At 43.2% G+C, this 12188-nt stretch overlaps 1 long non-coding RNA gene across 1 annotated transcript; it reads right to left on the minus strand.

Annotated features, from left to right (window-relative positions):
• Positions 1 to 253: 253 nt before the first annotated feature.
• LOC118219781 lies at positions 254 to 5155 on the minus strand. Its single transcript, XR_004763842.1, has 3 exons — positions 4857 to 5155; positions 738 to 902; positions 254 to 386 (listed from the first exon to the last, which is right to left on the minus strand). It is a non-coding gene; the product is annotated as an uncharacterized LOC118219781 (long non-coding RNA).
• Positions 5156 to 12188: the final 7033 nt, after the last annotated feature.

The following is a 12188-nucleotide window of genomic DNA, read 5'->3' on the forward strand; positions in this document are numbered from 1 at the left end:
CCCTCCGTCGCTCTGCTCTCTTTCCCCACAACGTATCGCCATTTAATCATCAGCAGATATGATTGCTTTATGATATAAATAACGAGCTTTGGTCTGAAAACATATTCTCAGCCAGCGATATCGCACCCGCCCACACGCGCTCTCTCTCTGAGGACATACAGTGCAGACGGCCTGTGCTAAAAAAACACACACACACAACCACCCACACACCCACACACACACACACGCACACACACCCTGAACGCACCTCGGCTCTGCGTGCACAGTCACTCACGAAAGCCCACCGCGCCGGGCGGGTGTACCGTGTCCATGGAGACCAGCGTGCTGTACCGGCGAGCCTGAGACTGGAGTTCAGAATGGCCCTGTACCGTCTCTGATGCGGGGACCTATCAGAAGGGAGGGAAGCAGACTTCGCCATGGGCACAGGAACAGACAAAGTGGGACGCATTTATGTATACATTTAATGATATATTACGTGCTCTACATCCATGTGCTCTGTTTATAAGTATTAACTTCTGTGCTCTGTTTACGTATTAGCAGTTGTGAAACTTGTTAGCCTGGGTCAAACATACCCAGGCAATTATTGGGATTTTAACGCAATACAAAAATCTAATTTAAGTAAAAATTCTGAATACACTGTATATTATCTTCCCCTATGTTCCCATTGCCCCCCTGCCTACCCCCACCCCCCCTCCCCACCACCACCACCACCAAAAAACAGGAGCAGGCGAGCACACCTGGGGTTGATTTGGAATCAGCCCACATGTTGCTTTCTGCTGCTATAAAGGTGGTGCTGTCTTCTGGAGGGAGGCTTACATGGATTCAGTTGCCTTGCTCTTGATAGCCCTTTTTCTAATACGGAGGACTGTGTGAAGGGAACCCTCTCTGTCTCTGATGAAGCTCTGCGATATTGGGACACAATATTAGGATATTTTCAGTTTTTCGTATCTTGCACATGCTGGTCTGAAGAAAGACGGATACAGCAGCTGTTGGGTAGTTTAGAATCATACGCCTGGGTGTATTTTATCCAAGCACTCAACAGGGTCATCACGACCAACACTGTGCAACAGAAGAAAATGAGGACACAATGCAGACTTTGCCAATGGAAACAACATACAAATGCTGACTCGTTTATTTTGTGTTCTTTTCTCTGCAGGGATTTCAGACAGGTTACATAGAGATTACTGTTTCCACAAGGTCACACTCCTGTGCATTTTTAAGCTGTAGGATTGTAATGAAAAGGCTGCCATGTTTCACTCTAAAGCACTAACCAACCCACACACACACACACACACACAGGCACACACATACAGACACGCACACACGCATACACACATACATGCACACACATACACACACACCCTTACACACAACAAGCAGGCATGCACACACACACACACACACACACACACATTGCATTACAGCCATTTACATTACATTACAGCCATTTAGCAGACTTACACAGCATTCTACATAGCATTTACATTGCATCCATTTATACAGCTGGAAATACACTGGAGCAATGCAGCTTAAGTACCTTGCTCAAGGGTACAACAGCAGTGTCCTACCCGGGAATCAAACTTGTGATCTTAGGAGACCAGTTCCCTACCCATTATATTACACTGCCATCCCCCAGCACTCGCACACACACACACACACACACGCACACACACACACACACGCACACACGCACACACGCACGCACACACGCACACACGCACACACGCACACACGCACACAAAATAAGCTCTTGAGTGTATTACAGAGCGTGACTCCCGCCCCATTTGCTTGACTGCCCCTTGTCAGACTGACGGGCGGGATGGCCTCCTTTAGGATTGAAATTTGAAAAAGTTGAACTTTTGCAAACCTGCGAGGCCTCCATCCGCCCCGGAGGAGGGAGGCTCTTATTTGAAAAAGCGTATTGGCCTGTTCTCCCCGAGGGCCTGTCATGTCTCCCGCTCGCTCGTTAGGAGACGTGGTGAGGCATGGGGCCATCCAGTTTGGAACTCGCACTGACACCGTATTGACAGGAGCCGGATTTCCCCCAGAGGGCTGTGGGCACCGTCCCATTGATTTCCATTGTCCGTCTCCTGTAATGAGCCGGCATGGACGGGGGCAGCATGCGACACAGGGGGACGGAGAAGCAAATAAAGGCCTTGTTTGAAGGCCTGATTGTAAAGGAGAGAGAATAACACCAGGAGAGTGAATGTGCCGTGCCTGACAGTCGGGCTTCATCACGACATAGAATAGGTCAGGCCACCTCACACGGACCTTTATAGACGGGCCAATGGAGGGTGATCACCATTTTGGCTCAAAAGCAGACAGTTCCTCAGATGTAATGTCAAACGCCACTGACTTCCTGCACCATGCTTAATGGACCGGCTCTACTTTCACTGGATTAATGGCTGGCGTGAGTTTGAGGAAGGCTGTTAATTGGCGCAGGACTGCAGTGAGTGACACATGGCTCGGTCTCTCTAACAGCGCATCAGGGCTGCCTGTCACTCTCCTGGTCCTCTTGGGGATCGGCACAGGCAGGCATTAAGAGTTTTATCTCTCTCCCTGTCACTTCCCCCATTTTTAAGTGGGAAAAAAGTCAAAGTCAAAGAGCAGCACATTCTCTCCTGGCCTACAAACGCCCCCACCGCCCCCCCGCGCCTCCCCTTCCCCACCACCGCCAACCACACAGTCTTGACATTTAACTTGTCGTGTTCCAAAATGGCTACCAATCATCAGACATACTGTGAAGGCAAGAGACATTTTCACAGCCTCATTATGCCCCTTGCCTGAGCGTGCACTTTTAATTTGAAATAACAAGATGCAATAATGCAAGAACAACTTTTTTTTTGTCCACATAGATACATTCTGAAATAGTAGGGCACTAGTTCACTTTCCCTCGCACCCTTTTGGATGACATAAGTAATTAGGTTTAAAGTTCTGAAATACTATATTTTTAACAAATAGATAACAGATGGTACTCTTACAAGGTCTTGCAAGGAAAGATGCTTTGTAAAAGCAAAGTGGCATTGGCACTAGGGACAGCTCACAGACATGCCTGGGTTCTTGTGGCTATAAATGACAAGTGCCATAATTAATGGGGAAACATTTGCCAGACAAAATATTAATAGAAAAAAACCAAGAGGCCATTCCCAACCAAATGCTGAAACAGAAAATAGTTGAAAAAAATGCAATTATAATAGTCAATATCTTTCACATCTTTCAAAAGATATGCTACTAACAGTGCTGTATGTTGGTGGGGGGTGGGGGTGTTATGGAATTAATATGCTACTGCTTTGCCATTACTATACAACTACTTATACTGCCAATATAAATGTTTTTATTGTTAGCATATTATTATCTTTCTGCTACGCTTTATACATTTAAATGTCACAGTGACATTAAGGTAAAAAAGAAAGTCCATTTTTTATTTAGGAGATTACTCATAACAAGTGGGCTATTAAAGAAAGCGCATCAGTAAGAAAGCCTTTCTTTCGGCAGAGGTACAGTAGCGTTGGTATTAATCTTCTGTAGGTGGTATTTTCAGCAGTTGCTTAAACAGCAGGGGTCCGTTTGTCCTTGCAAATTTGACCATCAAACACTGCCATTTTGGCTCTGATAAATGTTGTGTTATCGACGATAACCAGTTAGCACATGCGGACCCATGTGTTCGCCTTGGAGAGAAGGTATGGGCTTGTAATGTCCCAGCAGGGGGGTGGGGGGTGGGGGGGGGGGGGGGTGATGGGTTAACCTGCCTGTCTGGTAACACTGGCTGTGAAAAACCACAGTGGGAGATGGGAACCTTCCCCCGCCCCCCCGAAGCCGCGCTGTGCCGAAGCATCATGCCTTCTCTGAAAGACGGGAGTCGGGTCACGCCAGCTCTCATTAAAAGCAGAATGTCAGCCCACGGTTCCACTGAGACGACTGCCCGCCCACCTCCAACGGGTTAGCTCCGCCCCCATCCTGGGCAACCGTGCGGTAAAGCGTAGCTGTACTGGAACAGCGGGAAAGGGAAAACATCATTTCTCCAGTTCAGTGGTTTCTTTGGTGAGTCTTTTTGTGTAATCAGTCAAGCTCCCTAATAATATTGTGCGCAGACAAATATGCGCAGACACACGCAAGCCATGTGTACCGCTGCAACGAGTCATTTGCAAAAACATGCATGGTTGCCTTGGCAATACAGATGAGCGTAGATGCAACACTGACTATATACGTGTAGCGAGGATGGGGAACTCAACTGACACTACTTTGAAACAATGAATTCTGCACTGCTTGGGCAAACTGCTTAGAATTCCACAACTCTTACATTTATGAATAAAGCATTTTCTGTATAACCTGTATCCATTGCAGTGCCTTCCTTCATCTTGTGATATTGTCCTAGGTAAAAAAAAAAACTAAATGTTCATGCACAAGCACCACTGACACTTGCATGCACACATATGCACACATACATCCACATACACATGCATATGCAGGCACACTGACATGCAGGCAAATTCACACACATGCACACACACACACACACACACACACACACACACACACACACAAAAGACCAGTGGAACCAACAGCACCTAGAGCTATATCACCGATTTATTTATAAAATGATTGCCAGCATAGTGTATTGTTTCTCATCATCTTTCTCAGTGGGGTTTGAGTGCACACCATCATTACATTGGCTCTTCCAGGTAAATACAGATATTTCTGTTATGAAACAGTCTGCCATTGGCCGCTTGTCAAAACCCTGCTTAGCTTTGATCACCCAAGAAAAAGTTGCACGTCTTTATCGCGGAGATGAAACATCGGGAAAAAAAGGTATTCTCACAGATTATCACTTTTGATTTGCACGTTTGTGATCTTACCCCCTTGTTGTCTGATGAGCGACGCTACCTGTTGCCCGCTGGATTCTTTCGTTGCCTTCATCTCCACACTTTCGCGTCGTTTGCCCACGCAGTGACAGGGCCATTAAAAATAGAGCGGATCCTTCCGGGTTAGCCTGAGCTGCATTGATTAATTACCCTGTTAAATGTTAGCGTGAGCGAGTGTGGGAGTGGGCCACCGCAGAGGCGTACGTACGAAGCGGAGAAGAACGTGCAAGGGAAGAGGGGATAGTGCAGGCAAAACAGACGGTAAGATGGAGAACTGAGGAGGAAAAAGGAAACAAAGAAAAAAAAGGAAAATTAAAGCGGGAGAATGGGAAGGAGCATAGATGGAAAAGGAACGCAGGAATGGACACAGATTTCTGGGATTTGACTGGGTGTCTATGGACTTCGTTGCTAAAATCAATAGTTTGGTACAGGCTTGTCAAAGGCATATAATGTTTTTTTGACCATTTTACATATTCTGAGAGTTATTTTCCACACAGCTGCTGTAGGAATCAAAGTCATTGCAAAATCTTGAAAACCATAGAAACACTTGAACTCCTGAAATTTTCATCACACAGTAGAATTTAAATTAAAAGGTCAGAGTCTTATATCTATTTCTGAGACGTTTAAGCTACACTGGGTTTAATCACAAACACATTCTTGATCTTATGAAGCCTATTTTCTGGTATTTCATTATTAATAATACGGAGGGTACAAATATAAACTTTGCGTGGCAACCGTTCGGCATGAGAACCCTGTCTTCAGAATCCTATCCTGGGAAACATGTTCCTCAAAATCAGATTAGAAATGGAGCTTTCTGGAAGTGTTTTGTACAGGAGGGCGAATAAACCATAAAAAAACGGGCCTTCCTCTCTCATGTTTGAGGTTTCGGTGAATTAAACCTCTTTGTTTCATTTCAAAGGGTTGAAATTGCTTTTGCAGCAAAATGGTGTTGTCTGAAGGGATGGAATATGATATCAGGTGAGGGCAGGGCACTTGTGTTCCCAAAAATTAATGCATTTATTTTCGGTTATTACCTCGGAGCTAAGCAAAGATGCCACTCACATGTGCGACAATGAACAATTGCCAGAGCAGGAAGAGTGAATCTGGTAGATAACAAATATATTTACCCCCTGTAGAGACTCTGATAAGAATAACAATGACTGACTGTAAAAGAACAGCTCAGAAGAAATGTCATCAGACCTTTATATCAAATCAAATTTGCCTTGACTATTTGACCATTTGTTTATGAGCACTGTTTACTGGTGACCAGTGGCCTAGCCAGAAATTAATTGCTAATTTTTGGTGGGGGTGATAACCAAGGATATATGGTGGGTGGAGTTTTTTGGGTTCTTTGCAACTTCTGCAAATTTAATATGTCTCTACCGGTGAAACAACAGATGGCCAGTACACGCTTCTTTGGTTCACAGGTGACAAAGGTAGTTGACTCAAACTAGAAAAAAAATGATTGTGAGAAAATTTAATAGCATGTTCTGCTGAGCATTTCTTCCACATTTAATGAAAATGTCACTTTTTATTCCAGATTTTATCCAAAAAAAGGAACTTTGTCCTATTTTAAAGAGTTCTGAAATGTTGAGTTGAAATATTAAAAATGTTATCTCAAAATAAAACCTTGAATAGAAAGAAGTATTTTTACTGATTGTTTTTAATGAAACGCAATATTTAGTATGGGTAGTACATTTACTTAAGTTTCATGCATTTAAGACATGTTTCATTGACTTTATTAAATATTTCTTGCAAGAACTAAACATACTGGCTTCTGTTGTCAGGCTTGTCTTATGAACCTGTGAAACTGTTCGCATCCCCAAAACTGTGACATAAGTTTGGGGATGTGCTAATTAACCAATGGACAGTTACTTCTTCACAAATCACAATCTTGTGTAGGAGGGACTCGACCCATGTAAAATTACAGGTGTTGATTCAAAGCCAGAACTATTTCTTCTGGTGTTGCAGTGAATTATATACACGCAAACCGAACTTGTTGGGCTAATAACTATCTATCCACCGTAACAAAGCTTTGCCTGAAATTCTGGTAGGATTACATACCTAGCTGAGAATTAATGTCAGCTTGCAATTTAATCAGATCAGATTTACTGCTGAAGCTCTGTGTGAATGCTGGTTAAATAGTGGTCTCACTGGACGCAGATTTGATGATACGATGATCCAAACGACAATGTAAGACGGTCCATTCGCTTTATCTTCGTCCGTGTCGGCATTCTGATTGGCTTATGCAGTCGATAAACCCTTTCCCTTCAAATATTTCACTTGCTCCTCTGTAATAGGAAATAAAGAGCAAATGACCAAAATGATAGCCTCGTCTGGACAGTGCTGGATAATTATTTGATAGCAAACTGCATGATGTAGCCCAGGTATTATAATGGTTATCATACAAGATTACTATCATCCATCAGTTATAGTAATGCCCAGTGTGGAAGATCAACACAGGAGCGGTTGTCAAATGGTAGGGTAGGTACAGTCTAGCGTGTGGGTTTCATGGAATTAAAAAAATACATATGCAGTATATACAGACGAGTGACAAATTAAAGGAAAACCTGAATAAATTAGTGGAGAAACATAACGAATGCTGATGCTTCCATACACGTGTACTGCATGATGCAATTAAGCGCACATTTGATGACCGTGATGCTTGTGCATTAGTGCAATATGTAAGGAAAAACAGAAGAGAACACAACTCTTCCTCTGGTGACTGAGAACGTCAATGCCGGACGTGATCATACCGTGTCAGCAAAAACAGTCCATTGAAAACTACATAGAAAGGGATATTATAGTAGGGTTGCACTGCATAAACCCCTCACGACAAAGACGAATGCACATTTGAGAGTTCAGTGGTGCAAAAACCATAGGCACTGGTCTACAGAGATAAAAAAGGGATATGGTCAGATGAGTCACCGTCACCATATTTTCAGTAAGTGGACAAGTGCATGGTACAGGCCTGAATGCTTGAGCCCTACAGTGAGGGGGTCTGGTGGCTCTGTTATGCTATGGGGGGAATTTTCCTGACATGGTTTGGGCCACTTTTCCCCTCAGAGGGAAGGCAAATGAATACAAAGTTATTCTGAGTGATCACGTTTATCCTATAATGAAACATTTCTGTCCTGATTGGAGTGGTCTCTTCCAGGATGACAGTGCCCCCATCCATAGGGTACGAGGGGTCACTGAATGGTTTAATGAGTATGACAGTGATATTAATCATATGCTATGGCCTTTGCAGTCACCAGATCTTAATCCAGTTGAACACCTATGGGAGATTTTGTACCAATGTGTTAGTCAGCGCTCTCCAACACCATCATCAAAAGCACCAAATGAGGGAATGTCTTCTGGAAGAATGGTGTTTTCATCCCTCCTGTAGAGTTCCAGAGACTTGCAGAATCTATGCCAAGGTGCACTGAAGCTGTTCTAGTAGCTTGTGGAGGCCAAACACGGTACTAAGACACTTTATGTTGATTTTTCCTTTAATTTGTCACCCATCTGTGTGTGTATATATAGCCTATATGTACAGATGGCTTTTTGGTTTTGTTTCTTTAATTGGGGATTTTAAATGAACTGAGTGAATGAATAAGAGTTTGAAGGACAGACTATCAGCTTGAAATTGAGGGTATTTGCAGCCATACTGGGTGGTCTGTGTTGGAATTACAGCCCTTTTCATACATCCAAATACTAACGCACTGCATGGTGTGTGTGTGTGGGTGTATGTAGGTGTGTGTATCTGTCTGTGTGTGTGTGTGTGTGTGTCTGTGTGTGTGCACAAGCGCACATATATATGTGTGTGTGTGTGTGTGGGTGTATGTGTTGGTGTATTTGAGAGTGTGTGTCTGCGTGTGTGTGTGTGTGTGTGTGCGCGCAAGCGCACATATATGCGTGTGTGTGTGTGTGTGTGCTCACGCGCACGCAAGTGTATGTGTGTGTGCGTTTTCTCACAGATGCCATGGTAACCACATTAATAAAAAGGTACATTTCACTGGCAGATAAATTGATTGCACTTCAGGGTAAATCTCTTTGGAAATCTTTATTTTCAAAGCTCATTTGTACATCGCACGCTTTGAAATGATTCCCGGCACTTACGACTGCACTCTCCGCCTCCAGGTGACATTAAAAGGTCAGCTTGACATAGTTAAATATAGAGAGAGAGCTGAAATGAAATGCCTATTGTAATAATCAGAGTATTGTTAAACATCAATATTTTATCGCACAAAGTATGAATATCCATGCTGTTTTCAAATGAGAGTGCATAGCTAATAACCTTTAGCTTTGTGTATGCAGTTGTGCATATTCGCCTACTCAGTTAATTGCATTCGGCATTTTACCTCACTTCTTTCACTTATAATTTTTCCTGTTTTCTGTGATACAGAAAATATTTCATATATGTGGAATATGCATTGCCATCTAAGAAACAACTGTATAAAAATTCTGTGTCCCAAATTGTCAATAATCTAACTTATGAGGACATTATTAATTTATTTGTGAATTAGAACACATAGTTTTCAAAATTATCTTCCAATCTAAATGTCATTATAATATAGAATCTCCCATTGAGAAGACAATGCATTGACCACAAATTAAATAAAAGTTTATTTGAAATATGTTTCCATAATTGTGCATCTTACATTACACATCAATACCTTCATAAACTCATGTTTACAGAGCAAATTAGTCTTAGGAACTGCAAGCAAACAGCAAACTTCAGTCATCCCTAATCATTGTATTTATTGTATGGGTAGCGTATTATCTCTAAAATGGATTCTAAGCGAAATCCTTTATAGTGCCATCTAGAGGCAATTATATTTTACTACATAATTCATTTCAATCGTCGTAATGTTGTAATTGAGCCGTGGTCGTGTATGTTCATTTCTGTTTTGCCAGGCTATTGATGTATGTCACTGAACTCGTGTTTCATCTCAAGGATTGTCTCTAACCGCCGTGTTTGAGAGCGCTCTGTTTCCCGCTGGGCTGTTCCGGCTATAATTGCGACCTCGGCGTATTTACTCTCTAAGCTCCCAATTACTTTTGATTTTTGATTTATTTTTCACTTTGCCACAAAGCTTAAAACTGCCAGTGACTGCGATTATTTTTCTTCATGGAAAACATGTTCCAACTGCCTGCTTATCAAGCAGAATAGATGTTTTGGGCTTAGTGTCATGTGCAATTAACTATGGGGTAATTCACTCGCAAAGCTTTGGGAAAGGCTGGAGAGAACACTGCACGTTCTGACAGGGGGCTTCAAGTGAGCCAATGAAGAGACAGGCTGCTGTGCAGTTAGAGCAGCGTAAGTGGGAAGCGAGGTCGCCATTGCTGCAGTTAGTGTGAGACTGCATGGGTCTGTGTGGGTCTGTTTGCAGGTCTGTTTGTGTGTCTGTTTGTGGGTCTGCGTGTGGGTCTGTATCTGGGTCTGTACATGGGTTTGTATGTGGGTCTTAATGTGGGTCTGTGTGCGGGTCTGTATGCAGGTCTGTGTGGGTCTATATGTGGGTCTGTGTTTGTGTCTGCTTGTGGTTCTGTGTGGGTCTGTGTGTGGGTCTGTATGTGGACCAGTGTGTGGGTCTATATGTGGGTGTATATGTGAGTCTGTGCGGGTCTGTATGTGAGTCTGTATGTGGGTCTGTGTGGTTCTGTGTGGGTCTGTGTGAGTCTGTATGTGGGTGTATATGTGGGTCTGTGTGGGTCTGTGTGAGTCTGTATGTGGGTGTATATGTGGGTCTGTGTGGGTCTGTATGTGAGTCTGTATGTGGGTCTGTGTTTGTGTCTGCTTGTGGGTCTATGTGGGTCAGTGGGGGGGGTCTATATGTGGGTGTATATGTGGGTCTGTGTGTGGGTCTGTATGTGGACCAGTGTGTGGGTCTATATGTGGGTCTGTGTGTGGGTCTGTATGTGGACCAGTGTGTGGGTCTATATGTGGGTGTATATGTGGTTCTGTGTGGGTCAGTGTGGGTCTGTGTGGGTCTGTATGTGGACCAGTGTGTGGGAAGACCAAAACGGAGCTGATGACAATTAGCCCACAAACTGCTTTGGGGTCATCATGAATGATGCCAGCGAAGAATGGCTTAATGGTTTAATGGAATTATTTTCTCAGCACTCCACCCCCTCTAGCCCTGCAGGTGCCTGTGCGCAGACTGCGCTCAGTTCACTTCACGCTAGCCAGGGACGCTAACAAGCAGGCACATTTCAGCGATGCCTATTGCTTCCAGTAATGAGATTACCTCGCCGGAGTCCTCGGGCACCATTGAGAGAATGTTGTGGGTACTTTATTAGAAAAGCTGATTCCTTTAAGGCTGAAAACATCTATCTGCTCGCACTTTAACGATCGCTCTGAGGCTTATCCTGCTCTGAACACTCCTACACCTGATTAAGCAATATGCTATTTGGAGACCTTCTCAGGCCTTTCCTCAAAGGCCTCAAAATCCCCCGGTTTCGTTGACTTGTTCATAGGGGACAGTGTTGGGTGGTTTCCCCTGTTTTTGTTTTTCTATAATTTGGATTTAAACTGAACAGTTTTATCAGAAGTAATTCAAAACGAATTCTAGATTCAGAGATGGACAGTGCCACAGTGAGTAATTAAAAGACAGAGGAAGCCATTTTAGAATAATTCCATTGACCAATTTATACACATACGCAACACGCAATGCACAAGAAAACAGGTTTATTTTCATTGAAGGTTTGGCCGCTTCAGCACGTAGCTGTCATTTTAACTCGACGGGCTGCGTGTACTTTGTGACAATAACCAAAGCAATAAGCCCCAGCAGGGCAGAAAGTAATAATAATGTATTTTAAAAAATAAATGTAAACCTAGTGTGAATGAAATGGAAAAGGTAGGCGTTAAAGGATTGCAGCGCACAAGCCAGCAATGAAGAAGGTACGAGAGCAGAGGGGGAGAATAATAGGCTGTCACAGTCTGTGTGAGTTCCTGTCTCCCATCTGAGCTTAGTGCACGCATACAGTGGGGTTCAGAACGCCACACACGTGGCATTTGAAACGTCTTTTATTAGAGATAAGCCATATGGAGATGGCGCTAGATGGGATCTAAGGCCATTTTACCTAATTGTTCTTTTCTGTGTCTTATTTACATGAAAAGAACATTGTGGCTTACACCCAATTATAGAGCATTCATGGATTTTTATTTTAATAGGAAGCATGCAATTCAGTTGTGGATAATTCAGGTACCCTAGGCTGTTTTCATGACAATATTGCATAACATACTAATGAAATAAATGAAATAAATAGCAAACATGTATTCATATGAAATTGGAAGTAATTTGACATATGCCAGAAAAACCTCTAAATATATTTAGAGAT

Source organism: Anguilla anguilla, chromosome 2, assembly GCF_013347855.1.
Source record: "Anguilla anguilla isolate fAngAng1 chromosome 2, fAngAng1.pri, whole genome shotgun sequence".
Taxonomy (NCBI): domain Eukaryota; kingdom Metazoa; phylum Chordata; class Actinopteri; order Anguilliformes; family Anguillidae; genus Anguilla; species Anguilla anguilla.